The sequence below is a fragment of the Tachypleus tridentatus genome, chromosome 10, assembly GCF_004210375.1.
Source record: "Tachypleus tridentatus isolate NWPU-2018 chromosome 10, ASM421037v1, whole genome shotgun sequence".
Taxonomy (NCBI): domain Eukaryota; kingdom Metazoa; phylum Arthropoda; class Merostomata; order Xiphosura; family Limulidae; genus Tachypleus; species Tachypleus tridentatus.
In genome coordinates, this window is record NC_134834.1 from 13,169,535 (window position 1) to 13,189,151 (window position 19,617).

At 34.8% G+C, this 19,617-nt stretch overlaps 1 long non-coding RNA gene across 1 annotated transcript in view; it reads left to right on the forward strand.

Moving 5' to 3' along the window:
• The first annotated feature begins 8,021 nt into the window (after window positions 1-8,021).
• Window positions 8,022-19,617, forward strand: part of LOC143228011 (uncharacterized) — a 51,807-nt gene continuing 40,211 nt past the window's right edge. The window contains exons 1-2 of the long non-coding RNA XR_013015147.1: window positions 8,022-8,228; window positions 16,724-16,936. This is a non-coding gene — a long non-coding RNA (uncharacterized LOC143228011). The remainder of the gene's footprint in view (window positions 8,229-16,723; window positions 16,937-19,617) is intronic.

Sequence of the window (19,617 nt, forward strand, 5' to 3'; positions counted from 1 at the left end):
TTTGTTTCATTACTATTAACACTAGAACAATAAAAAACTATATTGTACTGTTTGTTTCATTACTATTAACACTAGAACAATAAAGAAACTATATTGTGCTGTTTGTTTCATTACTATTAACACTAGAACAATAAAGAAACTATATTGTACTGTTTGTTTCATTACTATTAACACTAGAACAATAAAGAAACTATATTGTACTGTTTGTTTCATTACTATTAACACTAGAACAATAAAAAAACTATATTGTACTGTTTGTTTCATTACTATTAACACTAGAACAATAAAGAAACTATACTGTACTGTTTGTTTTATTACTATTAACAGTAGAACAATAAAGAAACTATATTGTACTGTTTGTTTCATTACTATTAACACTAGAACAATAAAAAACTATAATGTACTGTTTGTTTCATTACTATTAACACTAGAACAATAAAGAAACTATATTGTACTGTTTGTTTCATTACTATTAACACTAGAACAATAAAGAAACTATACTGTGCTGTTTGTTTCATTACCACTAGAACAATAAAGAAACTATATTGTACTGTTTGTTTCATTACTATTAACACTAGAACAATAAAAAACTATATTGTACTGTTTGTTTCATTACTATTAACACTAGAACAATAAAAAAACTATATTGTACTGTTTGTTTCATTACTATTAACACTAGAACAATAAAGAAACTATATTGTACTGTTTGTTTCATTACTATTAACACTAGAACAATAAAAAAACTATATTGTACTGTTTGTTTCATTACTATTAACACTAGAACAATAAAAAACTATATTGTACTGTTTGTTTCATTACTATTAACACTAGAACAATAAAGAAACTATATTGTACTGTTTGTTTCATTACTATTAACACTAGAACAATAAAGAAACTATATTGTACTGTTTGTTTCATTACTATTAACACTAGAACAATAAAGAAACTATATTGTACTGTTTGTTTCATTACTATTAACACTAGAACAATAAAAAACTATATTGTACTGTTTGTTTCATTACTATTAACACTAGAACAATAAAGAAACTATACTGTACTGTTTGTTTTATTACTATTAACAGTAGAACAATAAAGAAACTATATTGTACTGTTTGTTTCATTACTATTAACACTAGAACAATAAAAAACTATAATGTACTGTTTGTTTCATTACTATTAACACTAGAACAATAAAGAAACTATATTGTACTGTTTGTTTCATTACTATTAACACTAGAACAATAAAGAAACTATACTGTACTGTTTGTTTTATTACTATTAACATTAGAACAATAAAGAAACTATACTGTACTGTTTGTTTCATTACTATTAACACTAGAACAATAAAGAAACTATATTGTACTGTTTGTTTCATTACTAATAACACTAGAACAATAAAGAAACTATATTGTACTGTTTGTTTCATTACTATTAACATTAGACAATAAAGAAACTATATTGTACTGTTTGAGTAAACTAAGAAAGTAATTAGAATGTGCTTCGTTTTTAGAGTAAACTGAAATCAATTAAATATACTTGTTTATGTTGGAATGAAGTTATATTTTCTATTCATGCAATATAACATTGCCATTTCTTTTCCCCAGTATTTATTGTTTTCAAAATTCTAATGCCACGTTTACAAGATCTGCTGTTCTAATAAAAATTCATGCTTTAAGTTCAAATCATACGTTCTATGTTGATGAATAGTTGAGCTAATAACCTTATCTCTATATTAAACTTGTTTTCTAGGATGCCGACTGGTTACTTTAAATATTGTTGTTGTTTTTGGTGTTAATCAATTGGCTGCACGTGCTTGTCTTGTTCTGAGTTTGCAGCCAGCACTTCAGTGTTCACTCCTGAGTTTTTATTTTATTAGGTTGTTAGGAAAATAATGACGGATTTCTCTTCTGTAATCTAACATGTGACAAAGAAAGACCGCTTTATGTCATGACTTGGAAATTACTGCACATTTAAATATGTCATCTATTCATCAGTTATTCATCTCTTTACAGCGTTCATTATCAATATTCTAGAGCCCTTTCGTCAAGATGGAGAATATGCATTTAAGAGTTATTTTCATACATGAATTCAGTCTTGGTCAAAGTGCTGCTCAGTCAACTCGTAACATAAATCAAGTATGAGGAGATGAAGCCACATCTGAAAGAACACTTCAACATTGGTTTTCAAAGTTCTAGAAAAGGAGACTTCGGTCTCCAAGATGAGGAGAGTAGAGGGCGTCATTCCGGTGTTTACAACGAGAACATGAGAGTGTTAGTGGAAGAAAATTCACAACTTACTGTTCGAGAAATGGCACAGAAATTGGGTGTTTCAATTTCCACAGTGTTAAGTCATCGTAAGGAAATTGGGAAAGTGAAAAGGTTAGACAAACGGGTCTAAAAATCCGCCACTATTTTCCGAACAACCTAATACTGAAGATAAACTATCTGTCTGGCCAAGCGTGTTAAGGTGTTCGACTCGTAATCCGAGGGTCGCGGGTTCGAATCCCGGTCGCACCACACGTGCTCGCCGTTCCAGCCGTGAGGGCGTTATAATGTTACGGTCAATCCCACTTTTCGTTGGTTAAAAAGAGTAGCCCAAGAGTTGACGGTGGGTGGTGATGACTAGCTGCCTTCCCTCTAGTCTCACACTGCTAAATTAGGGACGGCTAGCGCAGATAGCTATCGAGTAGTTTTGCGCGAAATTCAAAACAAACACAAACAAACAAACTTACTATACTTGTATGTTTTTAGAAATATAACGAACATAACTTGAGTGCTTTACGATCATTATTATTATAACAGCATTGCTGATTTTAATCAGATACACAGTATCAACTTTTGATATTTAAACTGTTTGTAATTTATTATATTTATAATATAACATTTGGCTAATGTGTCATAAAACATCATTTGTTTGTGTTTTTGGACAAAGGAAACAAACGATTGAAATATGTTAACAGGTTGGAATGCCAAACAGACATTGCTAGTATATATAAATTTTATACGTATGACGGATTTACTATTATATATAAATCTATTTTGATATCAGTGTTTGTTTCATTTAAACTTACATTTATAAATGTACATAATTTATATTGTTAAATATATTTTGCGAAATTCCCGCCTGTTCGCTAAAATTGTAGAAAATTCTCGAATGTAAGAATCAACAATTAACGTGTGTACCATAACACTGGTGTATCGTCTATATTGTTGCGTAAGCTGAAATTTCTAGAAACTCTTCTCACGCCTATGAATATAACCAACGCGTAGCGCCAAAACACTATATATTGTTAATTTGCAATATTTGGTGTGCTATAACTGTGATTCTTATAACGCTTATTTATGGGAAACTTCAAATATTTGAACAGGAACGTTTACATATTTGAAACATTAAAAACCATTCAATTACTTGTAGAAAGGCCCGGCATGGCGAGGTGGTTAAGGCACTCAATTCGTAATCCGAGGGTCGCGGGTTCGAATCCCCGTCACACCAAACATGCTTGTCCTATCAGACGTGGGGGCGTCACAATGTTACGGCCAATCCCACTATTCGTTAGTAAAAGCGTAGCCCAAGAGTTGGCAGTGGGTGGTGATGACTAGTTGCCTTCCCTCTAGTCTTACACTGCTAAATTAGGGGCGGCTAGCGCAGATAGCCCTCATGTAGCTTTGCGCGAAATTCTAAATAAACAAACAAAACTTATAACAAAGTGTAATAAGATCTTAGAATTGCGGTATAATTTACTCAAAACAGTGCACATTAAAATTAAGAGATCTTAATGTAAGAAGCCAAGAATATATTTTGAATGAGTCTTACGGTAGACAACCGAGTAGGTTTTTGTTTGTCTTTTTTTGTGTGAAGCCAAGAACGGACTCTTTTCATAAATCTTGTTTGTTCGTTTTCGGATTTCGCGCAAATCTACACGGGGGCTATCTGCGCCAGCTGTCCCTAATTTATCAGTGTAAAATTAGATGGGTGGCAACTAATCATCACTACCCACCGCCAATTCTTAGGCTACTTTTTTGCCAACGAATAGTGGGATTGACCGTCACATTAAAAATGTCCAACGTCTGAAAGGGCATGCATGTGTGGTGCGATTGGGATTCGAACCCGCGACCCTCAGATTTAGGAGTCGAGCGCCTTAACCATCTGGCCATGGCGGGCCTTTTATTATTTTTAATCTAGAGTTCATACATTAGTATCTGTCACTTAATAAACTGTAGAATAAACCTCAATAAATAGGTGTAAAATATGCTCTTAAATGACTCTATAGGCATATGAGACTTAGTAGAATACAAATATTACAAAGTTGCTTTTGTGCAAGAAACATTTTAATAATTCTTGGGCTCGCTGTACGTGTGCCTTGGAGAAGAGCCACACAAGGCTATCTACCGCAGGCAACACGAAGCTGAATTGTAGCGTTGTAAGTATGTAAACCTGCTGTTGATTCACCGTCGAACAACAATTTAAGATATTTGTTAATTGTTGCACAGGTTGTATTTTTACACGTAAAACATTATTCAAATAGACTGAATAGTTTTTTTGTTAATTAAGTGCCGTACTATTAGTTTAAAGTTGTAAATAAAATCGTTTTTCTTAATGAAGTGCCGTACTATTAGTTTAAAGTTGTTAATAAAAGCGTTTTTGTTAATGAAGTGCCGTACTATTAGTTTAAAGTTGTTAATAAAAGCGTTTTTGTTAATGAAGTGCCGTACTATTAGTTTAAAGTTGTTAATAAAAGCGTTTTTGTTAATGAAGTGCTGTACTATTAGTTTAAAGTTGTTAATAAAAGCGTTTTTGTTAATGAAGTGCCGTACTATTAGTTTAAAGTTGTTAATAAAAGCGTTTTTGTTAATGAAGTGCCGTACTATTAGTTTAAAGTTGTAATTAAACTATTTACAGAGAGAAGTGTTCACCAAATCGACGTTGGAACTCAAGTGGGAACTTTACGTTTTTATACCAGAAAACACAATGAATGTAAACGCATTATTGGTTGTTAAAAACTTCCGGCGCTAACCGCTTACAGTTCCGGTGCAAGTTGACATAATTGACATGTAACATATCACGAGGACGAAATACCTCACAGACAAAGCTCCGAATTAATTATCTCCATCAGCGAAGAAGAACGGAAGTTGTTGTTGTTTTTTTTCATCCTTGTGTGTTTTTGTTTCTCGAAAACGACTGTATGGACTTGGACGAAAGTTGTTACAAAGTTAGACCACGAACCAACTTAGATGTGACTAGATCAATAGACTTTTAAAATACGGAATTTTTTTATGACATTTCTTAAGTTTTCTATCGTGAATCTCTCGTCATTCTGTCAAATTGTTTGTGGAAAACTCTCGTCAGTTTAGTTCCCAGAACAAGTAGTTCGTAGGTAGAACATGATGACGTGGGACAAAATTAAGTTATATTATGATCTGAGAACTTCTCGAGAGACAGAACATGAAGAGACAGAACAAAATGATCCGTACCACCTTAAGTTCCATTTGACCTTGTATTTCACATAGCTTTTATGAGTCTATGAAAGAAGTTTATGAGAGGAGACATTTTAAATTTAGCAATAGTTAAGGAACCTTATTTAAACTGCTTTTGTTATAATCCGTACGATAGCCCGAACCTCGTTCTATTACCGAACAACTATATCCATAGGATCAGATATGGCCTTAGTGGGCGTGCCCAGAGTGTCAATCTGAATGTATACACATGCTAAAGATTTATTCGACTTTTCGTTAGAGGTGAACGTGAATGTTTGTGGATTGCATCCTGTTGCCATATGAACACAATCCGCACTTTGGAGACGTAGCGGAGATGTAAGAGTAACAGTCAGATCCCACTATTCTGCGAGACAAAAGTGATATTACGGTTTCCTTAGCTCCAGTCTGTCATATCAAGATTAGAGATGGCTAATAAGCAGACAGGACCGGAGTTACGTGCCTTTGAAAGGCACAGAGAGAATTCACTTTTTAACACCTCACGTGTAGCTGTCAGCGAAACTTCTAAAATAAACAATATCAATACTGAGCCGCTTTCTGGAAGTAATATTGTCAAAATCACCGGTCATGTCGACGATTTGTTGTTACTGATACAAAAATCATACGTTATGTTGTCATGTATAAAGTTACTGTTGAGCCATCGAATGAAAGTGACAGACCTGAACCCGTGTATAGATAACCCCAGGATCATATCATAGCATTCATTAAAATCAATATAAAATTAAACTTCTTATGAAGAGAAACACAGTTACACGGAAAGTTTACTTTATTTCATCAGGGATTAGACGGCTTGAAATGTGATTGGAAACAAGAGAGAAATAACAGAAACCATTAATATATTATTTTGTTATATTTGAAGTTTTTAAGCACCAGGATAAAGCAGAAAAGCAACTAATCCTAGCATTTCTGTATTAGACAAGCTAATGCACATTTCTCGATTTACAGGAGTATATATATATACATATATGGCTTTTGCTATGATGTATTAAAGTCTAAGTCAAAATGTAATATCGCGAAATTAGTTGTTAGGGTTAAACAGATTACTGTGTGACCTATTAGTAAGCTGTGCTGAAGAAAAACAAACAGACCATATTCATATTTTTTACCATTTTCCCTGTGAAAAAAAAACAAAAAAACTCGCCTGTAATATGATGTTTATCAACTTTATATTTACCATTTTCACTACGAAAGAAAACTCGACAGTAATATGATGTATATCATCAACTGTATCTTTACCATTTTCCATATCGAAGTAAACATTTCTGTACATAGTTCATTGTGGCAGTTTAATGGGAAAAATTCACTAATATTAGAAAACGTCATTTAGAAGTTTCAGCTTTACCTGAAGTATAGAAACCACGACTGTAGATGTTGTCTGGTTCCTCAGTGCAGGACGAACTAATTTCGTGATGGGGGTCTCTTTTCAAACCAGTCGAAAAAGAGGTCTGATCACGTCTTACCCCAGTAGAATAAAATAAAACTGCCTGTTATACGAACTTTAATTTATCTTAATGGATAGTAAACACGTATCAATACCACGTTCGAAAACGTACAACAAATAATGCGTCACACACGGCTCATCAGAGGAGAACAGTCATAAGAGTATTGTAAGCCAGGGCAGCGCCAAGTAAGTGTTTCTTTTCAGCCTATATAAGCACTTATATAGTTCCGCGATACATATGTTAAATATCCGACTAGTTAATTACGTTACGAATGGAAAATGTCTTACAGTAACCCTGTTCCCTTTACATAAGAAAGAGCAACTTGCAGATCAAATGAGACGACTCGCCCCTTTACTCGAGAAAAATGAAACACCAGATTCGGCGCGTCTCGGTAAGTTTCGTAACGTGAAATACAAAAGACGGGTGTTTGCAATTTGCAGTAATTGTAGCGCATGTATGAACAGTCATTTCATCATTCCAACGTTGCTTGAGCACTTTAATATCTGGACATGCCTTCAATAGATCGCTAATTTGATCAGCCATCCCGTAATAAGCAGCGTTTCCAATTTTGTTGAGTGGCTGTTGGCGGGGCACGAGTTAGGGCTGAATCCTGCTATCGCGGAGCAGAGTTATTCTCGTGGAAAACGGTAGTAAAAGTTAATTAAAAACGGAATGAGAAAAATAAACTGGAATTGGCAAACCTTCTAAAACCTTGTTCCGGGAGAGTATGGTCAGTAGAACGTCTGAATTCGTCGTCGTAGTGTCGGTGACTGCAGTCGCACGGACCATGGTGGACATGCCGGCCACTGCTTGTCCTTTCACCCGCAAATGTGCGCAGATGTCGTCGTCGTGCCGGTAAAGTCGAAGGTGTTTTGTCCCCGGAACCTAGTAACTTCCGTGGTTTAATTTGGCTAAGTGCTCCACTATCTCTCACCAGGAAAGCCAAGTGTGTCACAAGTTGCCTGACAGACCGTTCTTCACTGCCTGGTCAACATCGAACACGTGATCCGCCATCGCGCTTACTTATGCAGACAACAGGCTTAGCGCCCCACCCCTGTACAGCGAGACCCAGTCAGCGCCGGAGAGAGAGAGGCGGGCGGAGACCATGACGGTCGGTCTCTTAGCAGCCGAACGTGAAAGGAACTCTAAATTTTGAAAGTTACACCTTCTTTGATGTGAAGTTGGTTTAAATCTATACGTGTATACATAGAGGTTACACTGGACAACAAGAAAAACCCGGGAAATTCATCATGTGTGCACACAAACAGCTTCTACTCAAGTGGACGAAAACCCGGTAAGATCGTAATGTGTGTAAACGTTCTAGTCATGTGGACGAAAACCCGGTAAGATCGTAATGTGTGTAAAAGTTCTAGTCATGTGGACGAAAACCCGGTAAGATCGTAATGTGTGTAAACGTTCTAGTCATGTGGACGAAAACCCGGTAAGATCGTAATGTGTATAAACGTTCTAGTCATGTGGACGAAAACCCGGTACAAATCTTTATGTATATAAACATTCTATTCAAGTAGACGAAAACCCGGTATTATTTTTCATGTGTATTAAACATTTCAGTCAAGTAGACGAAAACTTGACAAAATTCTTCATGTGTATAAACATTCTATTCAAGTAGACGAAAGCTTGGTAACTTTATGTATATAGTGAAGTAAAATAAAACATGGTAACTACCTTACGTTTATCAATGTTCTAGTCAAGTGGACGAAAACCTGATAAGATCTTTATGTGCATAAACATTCTAGTCAAGTAGACGAAAACCCAGTAGACACCAATTTTGGAGAGCAGAAAATTTTGTGTTCTTTCAGTTATAACAATTATTAAACATAAAACAATTGAAGGCACGAAGGTAAAAATTAACATAAATATTTTTTCGCTAAATATAAAAGTCTCTGCTAACCAATAGGTAACTTGTTATAAGTCACTGCAACCACGTCGAACTGTTTAAAGATTAACATGACATCAATATTTAAAAACTTTTTTGTGTTTTGGAATTTCGCACAAAGCTACTCGAGGGCTATCTGTGCTAGCCGTCCGTAATTTAGCAGTGTAAGACTAGAGGGAAGGCAGCTAGTCATCACCACCCACCGCCAACTCTTGGGCTACGCTTTTACCAACGAATAGTGGGATTGGCCATAACATTGTGACGCCCCCACGTCTGAAAGGACGAGCATGTTTGATGTGACGGGGATTCGAACCCGCGACCCTCGGATTACGAATTGAGTGCCTTAACCACCTTGCCATGCCGGGCCTTATTTAAATAAAAAACAAAACTAACAACAAAACGAGAGATTGTTTATTTATCCATATTTCTGTTCGCTCGTGATCGGGACGCGGCCTATTGGTTAGCATCGTAAACTATGGATTTAAGTCAGTAGTTTGTCCTTTGTCACAAAACAAAATCATGCTCAAAACTTTCGAAACGTTTTTGTGTAATAGGTGTAAGAGTTAAGTCTCATTATTCGATTTCAGTAAGGTTGCTGATGACTGCAGCTGCACTCATTCTAGTCTTTCAGTTCCAAATTACAAACGGCTAGCGGAGATAGCCCTTGTGTAGTTTTGAATCATCGATCAATCTGTCATTTTACGTCTTATATGCGAAAAAAAAACAAACAATCAACAACAGCAACAAAGGTAATAATTAAGTTGGAAAGGTCAAGGTCATTAGTGTTTAGATATTTTTACTCATACGTAATGAACTTTGCTACAGGGATTTATTTTCTGTGATAACGAGAAACCCACTCGAAATAAAAATGTATCTCAGGACGGCTGGTATGGATATCAACACTTTTACTAATAAAGTAGAGAACAACGTTTCGACCTTCTTAGATCATCTTAACCTGAAATATGATCTAAGAAGGTCGAAACGTTGTTCATTGCTTTATTAGTATAAGTGTTAACACCCATACTAGGGGTGTATTTTAATAACTGCTTATCTGCATGTGTAAATGTTGAAACTGACCCTCACTGTTTTAAGTAATTTCCATATAATTACTAAAGGAATGCCCATTTCATAACACCTACACAGGAGTTTCATTGCTATAATCCGGGATTTGATCCCCTCTGGTGAAAAGAACAGATAACCAAATGTGGATTTGCTATAAAAAATCACAACTCTTAATTATTACTAAGACAATCCGAACAACTCCAGTAACAAATTTTCTCTTTTACAATAACGGATAATTGTGATGTAAAAGATAATTATTTTGATATATATGTCACTGGAGGAAAAGGAAACAACAATGAACTGATAGTAAAGCAGTGAATATAAGATACTAGTTAAAGTACCGCAAACTGTGTGGCTACGTATTTAGTGTGGTCTGGTTTACACACTAAATTGTGTAGCTATATGTTTAGTTTGGTCTAGTTTAGACGTTAAATTGTGTGGCTACAAGTTTAGTTTGGTCTAGTTTTGACATTAAATTGTGTGTCTACGTGTTTAGTTTGGTATAGTTTAGACATTAAATTGTGTGGCTACGTGTTTAGTTTGGTCTAGTTTAGACACTAAATTGTATGGCTACATGCTTAGTTTGATGTGGTTTAGACATTAAATTGTGTCTACGTGTTTAGTTTGGTATAGTTTAGACATTAAATTGTGTGTCTACATGTTTAGTTTGGTCTAGTTTATACATTAAATTGTGTGTATACGTGTTTAGTTTGGTCTAGTTTAGACATTAAGTTATGTGGCTACAAGTTTAGTTTGGTCTAGTTTTGACATTAAATTGTGTGTATACGTGTTTAGTTTGGTCTAGTTTAGACATTAAGTTATGTGGCTACAAGTTTAGTTTGGTCTAGTTTAGACATTAAATTGTGTCTACATGTTTAGTTTGGTCTAGTTTTGACATTAAATTGTGTACCTACATGTTTAGTTTGGTATAGTTTAGACATTAAATTGTGTACCTACATGTTTAGTTTGGTATAGTTTAGACATTAAATTGTGTGGCTACATGTTTAGTTTGGTCTAGTTTTGACATTAAATTGTGTACCTACATGTTTAGTTTGGTATAGTTTAGACATTAAATTATGTGGCTACATGTTTAGTTTGGTCTAGTTTTGACATTAAATTGTGTACCTACATGTTTAGTTTGGTATAGTTTAGACATTAAATTGTGTGGCTACATGTTTAGTTTGGTCTAGTTTTGACATTAAATTGTGTACCTACATGTTTAGTTTGGTATAGTTTAGACATTAAATTGTGTGGCTACATGTTTAGTTTGGTCTAGTTTTGACATTAAATTGTGTACCTACATGTTTAGTTTGGTATAGTTTAGACATTAAATTGTGTGGCTACATGTTTAGTTTGGTCTAGTTTTGACATTAAATTGTGTACCTACATGTTTAGTTTGGTTTAGTTTTGACATTAAATTGTGTGGCTGATCTGATAAATATTATCTCAGGTACATACAGAGGCACCTCTGTGGCACAGTGCGGATTACACTGCTACAAACGGGATTTCTATAGCCATGGTGGGGCAGAAGTGCAAATCGGTCGTTGTGTATCTTTGCGCTTAACTTCAAACAAAATGTATACGATCGTTTCTAGTTGTGGCTAATGTAACTCTTTAATATTTATGGTTAAAGTATGAAATATACATGATTGTTTTGTTTTTGTATGTCACATGTGTGAAAAGATTGCAGTAAGCTCAATCACAATATATAATTAATTAATGAAGAACGTATTAGGTGACGGACTTGGAATCCGAGGCCCGCACATTTTCACTCGAGTGCACTAACCAGTAGGCCATCTCTAACCACAGCTAACTAAAAGTGTCTACAAATACGTATTCATTATAGACATATTATTCTATTTTTTTATTTCATCAGACACCGATGCTGTAAAGATGTGAATAACCTAAGAGCTTGGATATAAAATGTACTGTCTTATATCTAACTATTTATTACCAATGTATTTATTGTAAAGCAAATATTTATTATGTATTAGAGATTCCCATTCTTTTACCAGTGCGTCTTGTTTCGACTGATGATCGATCTTGCCAAAATGTCATTTCTGTCCAGCCGAGCGGTGATGTCGGAAAGAACAACAGAGTGGCTTAACAATACTATATCGAAGATTCCTTTGATCTCGCAGGTTTGCTTTCAGTGATGTCGAGAAACCCACTTGTTGAGAAATTTATATGTAAAAACGGCTCGTTTGGGTTGAGAAAATATTTTACATAGAAGAGCGAACAACGTTTCGACCTTCTTCGGTCATCGTCAGGTTCACAAAGAAAGAAAGAGGTAACTGACCGGAAGCTGACCACATGTTTGAAAGGGGTTGTGTAACTGAGTGTCGGAATGTAGAGACGGTGTTAGATGTTTGAATATATAATATTATATTATTTATTTTAATATTACTATTTATATTATTTTTATTTTTTTAAATACAGGTATAAAGGTGTTCCTTTGAATTGGTTTATTTGGATTTAAGTTGTTATATAAGTAGGGCTTCTTTAATTTTGCATTTGTTTATGTTTGTTTCTTTATTTAGGCAATAAAGTTCACAATGTAATGTCTGACGTTCACAAACCTGACGATGACCGAAGAAGGTCGAAACGTTGTTTGCTCTTCTATGTAAAATATTTTCTCAACCCAAACGAGCCGTTTTTGCATATAAAAAGAAGGTTTGCTTTGTTTTGTTTTGAATTTCGCGCAAAGCTACACGAGGGCTATCTGCGCTAGCCGTCCCTAATTTAGCAGTGTAAGACTAGAGGGAAGGCAGCTAGTCTTCACCACCCACCGTTAACTATTGGGCTACTTTTTTACCAAGGAGTAGTGGTATTGACCATCACATTATAAGCCCCCACGACTGAAAGGACGAGTATGTTTGGTGTGATCTAGAAGGATAACTCCTGTTAGTTACAGGATTTATAGTTATAATCCACCAATTTACAGTGAACTCTAGAACCAGGTCTAAAATAAGTTCTGTATACTCAGACAGAGAGATGTAGCTGTAGAGAATTCAGATTGTGGAATAATCTTGCAGTTAAGTCTAAAATCAGTTGTTTATATTCAGACAGAGAGATGTAGCTGTAGAGAATTCAGATTGTGGAATAATCTTGCATTTAAGTCTAAAATCAGTTGTTTATATTCAGACACAGAGATGTAGCTGTAGAGAATTCAGATTGTGAAATAATCTTGCAGTTAAGTCTAAAATCAGTTGTTTATATTCAGACAGAGAGATGTAGCTGTAGAGAATTCAGATTGTGGAATAATCTTGCAGTTAAGTCTAAAATCAGTTGTTTATATTCAGACAGAGAGATGTAGCTGTAGAGAATTCAGATTGTGGAATAATCTTGCATTTAAGTCTAAAATCAGTTGTTTATATTCAGACAGAGAGATGTAGCTGTAGAGAATTCAGATTGTGGAATAATCTTGCAGTTAAGTCTAAAATCAGTTGTTTATATTCAGACAGAGAGATGTAGCTGTAGAGAATTCAGATTATGGAATAATCTTGCAGTTAAGTCTAAAATCAGTTGTTTATATTCAGACAGAGAGATGTAGCTGTAGAGAATTCAGATTGTGGAATAATCTTGCAGTTAAGTCTAAAATCAGTTGTTTATATTCAGACAGAGAGATGTAGCTGTAGAGAATTCAGATTGTGAAATAATCTTGCAGTTAAGTCTAAAATCAGTTGTTTATATTCAGACAGAGAGATGTAGCTGTAGAGAATTCAGATAGTGGAAAATCTAACAGTAATTCCTACAACCAATGCCGTTTACCCAAACACAAACATGTAACAATAGAGTAGCCCAGGTTATTAAAAATGTTACAGTAAAACTTCCAATTATTACCGTGTACCCAGGAAGATAACAGTAGAATAACACAGGTTGTGAAAATTAGGAACATCCCAGGTTTTCTGACTGAATATCGTTTACTGTTTATCTGAATAATTTCACTACTGCAGCCAAAACGTTGTATTGCCTATCAGTAAAATCTCTTGAGATGTTGACGTTTTTGTATGGTGTAAGTGGATGGATATTTTTTTGTTTTAGATTTCTTTCTCAAAGGGTGTAGTTTCATTTAATTTTGAACTAATAAACTAAATGATTTATTTATAATTAAGTAAAAAACTATCAGAGTGGGCTGTCTGTGTTCTGCCCACCAGGGATATTGAAACTAGGTCTTTAAATCTAAAATGAAAGGTGACTAATCAACAACACAATTTAAACTTCTAGATTACATCTGTCTGACCGACTAGTGGGTTTTGGACGCGAATCTAATATTTTAGGTTTCATAATAGAGGACGCTAATTGCGAGTTAGCTTGTTTTCAGGCTATTATAGGATTTAGAGTGAAAGCGTTGATTGGTGTACAAGGTTATTAAAAGTTTTGGACTGAAAGCGTTGATTGGTTTACAAGGTTATTAAAAGTTTTGGACTGAAAGTGTCGATTGGTTTCTACGTTTGTAAGTATTTCGGGCTAGAAGTATTGATTGATGTTCAGGTTTAAGGGGATTAAACTTAAAGTGTTGACTGGTTAGATATTAACGGCTGAAATTTTTGTTTGGTTTCCATTGGGGTTATTAAGGGTTTTGAACTGAAAGTGATTACTTATTTCCATGGTTACCAAAGGTTTGGGTTTCTGTTGATTTCCAGTATTATTGTGGGTTTTGACTGAAAGTGTTATTTACTTTTCAATTGTCTTTCTATCTAAAAGTAAACCCAATCAGAGACTTGAATGTAGTCAACTCTGTCCAACTTGGCATAACTTGACTTGTAAAGTATATTTGATTTATTACAGAAAGACTTGATGGTATATGAATACACTTTGTTGTTCATACAATTTAACCTCTCCCCTGCTGAGACAACGGTAAGTATTTGGATTCACATTGCTAAAATCGGGGAGGGGAGGGGTCGATTTCCCTCGATGGACTCAGCAGATAGCCCGATGTGGCTTTGATGTAAGAAACACTTAACTTTAAGAAGTACTCTATCTTCTAAAAAAAGAAACTTAAAGCAGAGAGCAGAACACAAAACAATAAACTTAATTTATTCTGGACATGAATATTTTATGAAATATATTTCATTATAGTGTAGGTGGTTCGAACAGATGAGGAATGAAAAAAACACACGAAAACACTCATGAATAAACGTTGAAATCCACAAACAGTAAATTAACCATATTATAAATTTCGGGACTCTATGTTCGATACATCGTATATATGTAATAAGAAAGCTATAATAGTTTTCCAATACTGACTACCAGTAGGGAACAGTGGGAGTTTTGTATGTAGGAATATACAGCGTTGATAACAAGGCAGGTAGCTTTATTGGCTTACACAAAAGGTGTCAATCTAGAAGCGTTACTGCCCTGGAAATTTTATGTGTTGTTTCACTTATTTCCATCTTCAATAGCTCTCACAAGTAGAATGTTAAAAAAACAACACCAACAAATTAATGGCATAATAAACAACTGTTCAGTAAATATGAAAAACCAAAGTTACAGGAGTAAAATTTCACATTAAAAACGTAAATTCCAAACACAATAGCATAAAATAATAATCCAAGAGAAACAAATTAGCCGTTTGGTTTTCCAGTTACGTTACATCAAATAAATTATTATGTATGAGTTTTATGTCTATTAGCTCGTTTTATGTTCTTTTGCACGTTTGTCTGTTTGTTTCTAATTAACCACAAAGCTACACAAAGGGGTGTCTGTGCTCTGCTCATCGAAGTTATTGATCGAAACCCGGTTTCTGGAGTTTAAAGTCCGAAGACATACCGCTGTGCCACTGGGTGGCTATTCTGGATGTATTTATATACGGGCCCGGCATGGCCCAGTGGGTTAAGGCATTCGACTTGTAATCTGAGGGTAGCGGGTTCGAATCCCCGTCGCACCAAACATGCTCGCCCTTTCAACCGTGGGAGCCTATTATGTGACGGTCAATCCTACTATTCGTTGATAAAAGTAGCCCAAGAGTTGGCGGTGGGTGGAGATGACTAGTTGCCTTCCCTCTAGTCTTACATTGCTAAATTAGGGGACGGGTAGCACAGATAGCCCTCGTGTAGCTTTGCGCGAAATTCCAAAAAAACAAACCAAACAAATTTAGATACACTAGAAAAAGAGCGAAGAATAAGCGAAGAGACACAGAATTTACTTTCTTGGAGAACACTGTATATATTTAGACATATTCATATGTATTTTTACGCTATAAAAATGTGTTATCCACGTTTGGTCAAAGCATTTTCCAATATTTTATACATAAATAAATAAATCCAAGTAACTCACTGAATCGATTTCACTGTTTACACATTCCAATGTGGGTAGAAGAATAACAGAATATATAATATAATATAAGAATATATTAGGCCTAATGAGATATTCTTCAAGTAACAAATTGTTAATCTGATAAGAATTATTGTTAAAATGGAGTCTAAATTACTAAAGTATCCAGCTGACTGGCTTATTATTACTTTGGTTAAAACATAATAATTACATTTATAAATGTACTGAGTTAGGAAATATAGACGTAAATAAATTTTAATTTTGATTAAACAGTGTGCCCATTGGTTAAAAGCAACCTAAGTTGTAACTGTTCTAGAACTGACAAACAAATACAATTTATGACTAAAGCTCAAAACATTGCATTCAAACACTGACTATTGGCCACTAGTAAGAATGCGTTTTCTTATAGCAGAATCACTGAAATTCACAAAAGTTTTCTATCATGAGCATATTATAAAGTTTCTTTTATATATAATAAATATAAGATGTGGATGTGTATTTTATTTTTAATGTGAATTACCTTCTTTGGAAACATTTTATAAAATTCTTTCTAGATTACTTACTTTTGATGTAAACCGAGCCAATCTTAAGACAAGATTCCTGTTTACACCAGTCAAGGATTCATGTGAAGCTTCTTTCTAGACCAGCTATTCTTGATGTAAACCGAGTCAATCTTAAGACAAAATTCCTGTTTGTACCAGTCAAGGATGCATGTGAAGCTTCTTTCCAGACCAGCTATTCCTGATGTAAACTAAATCAGTCATAAGGTAAGATTCCTGTTTATACCAGTCAAGGATTCATGTGAAACATCTTTCTAGACCAGCTATTCCTGATGTAAACTAAATCAGACATAAGGTAAGTTTCCTGTTTAATACCAGTCAAGGATTCATGTGAAGCATCTTTCCAGACCAGCTATTTCTGATGTAAACTAAATCAGACATAAGGCAAGATTCCTGTTTGTACCAGTCAAGGATTCATGTGAAGCATCTTTCTAGACCAGCTATTCCTGATGTAAACTAAATCAGACATAAGGTAAGATTCCTGTTTGTACCAGTCAAGGATTCATGTGAAACATCTTTCTAGACCAGCTATTCCTGATGTAAACTAAATCAGACATAAGCTAAGTTTCCTGTTTAATACCAGTCAAGGATTCATGTGAAGCATCTTTCTAGACCAGCTATTTCTGATGTAAACTAAATCAAAAATAAGGCAAAATTCCTGTTTGTACCAGTCAAGGATTTATGTGAAGCATCTTTCTAGACCAGCTATTCCTGATGTAAACTAAATCAGACATAATGTAAGTTTCCTGTTTAATACCAGTCAAGGATTCATGTGAAGCATCTTTCTAGACCAGCTATTCCTGATGTAAACTAAATCAGACATAAGGTAAGTTTCCTGTTTAATACCAGTCAAGGATTCATGTGAAGCATCTTTCTAGACCAGCTATTCCTGATGTAAACTAAATCAGACATAAGGTAAGATTCCTGTTTAATACCAGTCAAGGATTCATGTGAAGCATCTTTCTAGACCAGCTATTCCTGATGTAAACTAAATCAGACATAAGGTAAGATTCCTGTTTAATACCAGTCAAGGATTCATGTGAAGCATCTTTCTAGACCAGCTATTCCTGATGTAAACTAAATCAGACATAATGTAAGTTTCCTGTTTAATACCAGTCAAGGATTCATGTGAAGCATCTTTCTAGACCAGCTATTCCTGATGTAAACTAAATCAGACATAATGTAAGTTTCCTGTTTGTACCAGTCAAGGATTCATGTGAAGCATCTTTCTAGACCAGATATTCCTGATGTAAACTAAATCAGACATAAGGTAAGTTTCCTGTTTAATACCAGTCAAGGATTCATGTGAAGCATCTTTCTAGACCAGCTATTCTGATGTAAACTAAATCAGACATAAGGTAAGATTCCTGTTTATACCAGTCAAGGATTCATTTGAAACATCTTTCCAGACCAGCTATTTCTGATGTAAACTAAATCAGACATAAGGCGAGATTCCTGTTTGTACCAGTCAAGGATTCATGTGAAGCATCTTTCTAGACCAGCTATTCCTGATGTAAACTAAATCAGACATAAGGCAAGATTCCTGTTTGTACCAGTCAAGGATTCATGTGAAACATCTTTCTAGACCAGCTATTCCTGATGTAAACTAAATCAGACATAATGTAAGTTTCCTGTTTGTACCAGTCAAGGATTCATGTGAAGCATCTTTCTAGACCAGCTATTTCTGATGTAAACTAAATCAGAAATAAGGCAAAATTCCTGTTTGTACCAGTCAAGGATTCATGTAAAGCATCTTTCTAGACCAGCTATTCCTGATGTAAACTAAATCAGACATAAGGTAAGTTTCCTGTTTAATACCAGTCAAGGATTCATGTGAAGCATCTTTCTAGACCAGCTATTCCTGATGTAAACTAAATCAGACATAAGGTAAATTTCCTGTTTAATACCAGTCAAGGATTCATGTGAAGCATCTTTCTAGACCAGCTATTCCTGATGTAAACTAAATCAGACATAATGTAAGTTTCCTGTTTAATACCAGTCAAGGATGCATGTGAAGCTTCTTTCCAGACCAGCTATTCCTGATGTAAACTAAATCAGTCATAAGGTAAGATTCCTGTTTATACCAGTCAAGGATTCATGTGAAACATCTTTCTAGACCAGCTATTCCTGATGTAAACTAAATCAGACATAAGGTAAGTTTCCTGTTTAATACCAGTCAAGGATTCATGTGAAGCATCTTTCCAGACCAGCTATTTCTGATGTAAACTAAATCAGACATAAGGCAAGATTCCTGTTTGTACCAGTCAAGGATTCATGTGAAGCATCTTTCTAGACCAGCTATTCCTGATGTAAACTAAATCAGACATAAGGTAAGATTCCTGTTTGTACCAGTCAAGGATTCATGTGAAACATCTTTCTAGACCAGCTATTCCTGATGTAAACTAAATCAGACATAAGCTAAGTTTCCTGTTTAATACCAGTCAAGGATTCATGTGAAGCATCTTTCTAGACCAGCTATTTCTGATGTAAACTAAATCAAAAATAAGGCAAAATTCCTGTTTGTACCAGTCAAGGATTTATGTGAAGCATCTTTCTAGACCAGCTATTCCTGATGTAAACTAAATCAGACATAATGTAAGTTTCCTGTTTAATACCAGTCAAGGATTCATGTGAAGCATCTTTCTAGACCAGCTATTCCTGATGTAAACTAAATCAGACATAAGGTAAGTTTCCTGTTTAATACCAGTCAAGGATTCATGTGAAGCATCTTTCTAGACCAGCTATTCCTGATGTAAACTAAATCAGACATAAGGTAAGATTCCTGTTTAATACCAGTCAAGGATTCATGTGAAGCATCTTTCTAGACCAGCTATTCCTGATGTAAACTAAATCAGACATAAGGTAAGATTCCTGTTTAATACCAGTCA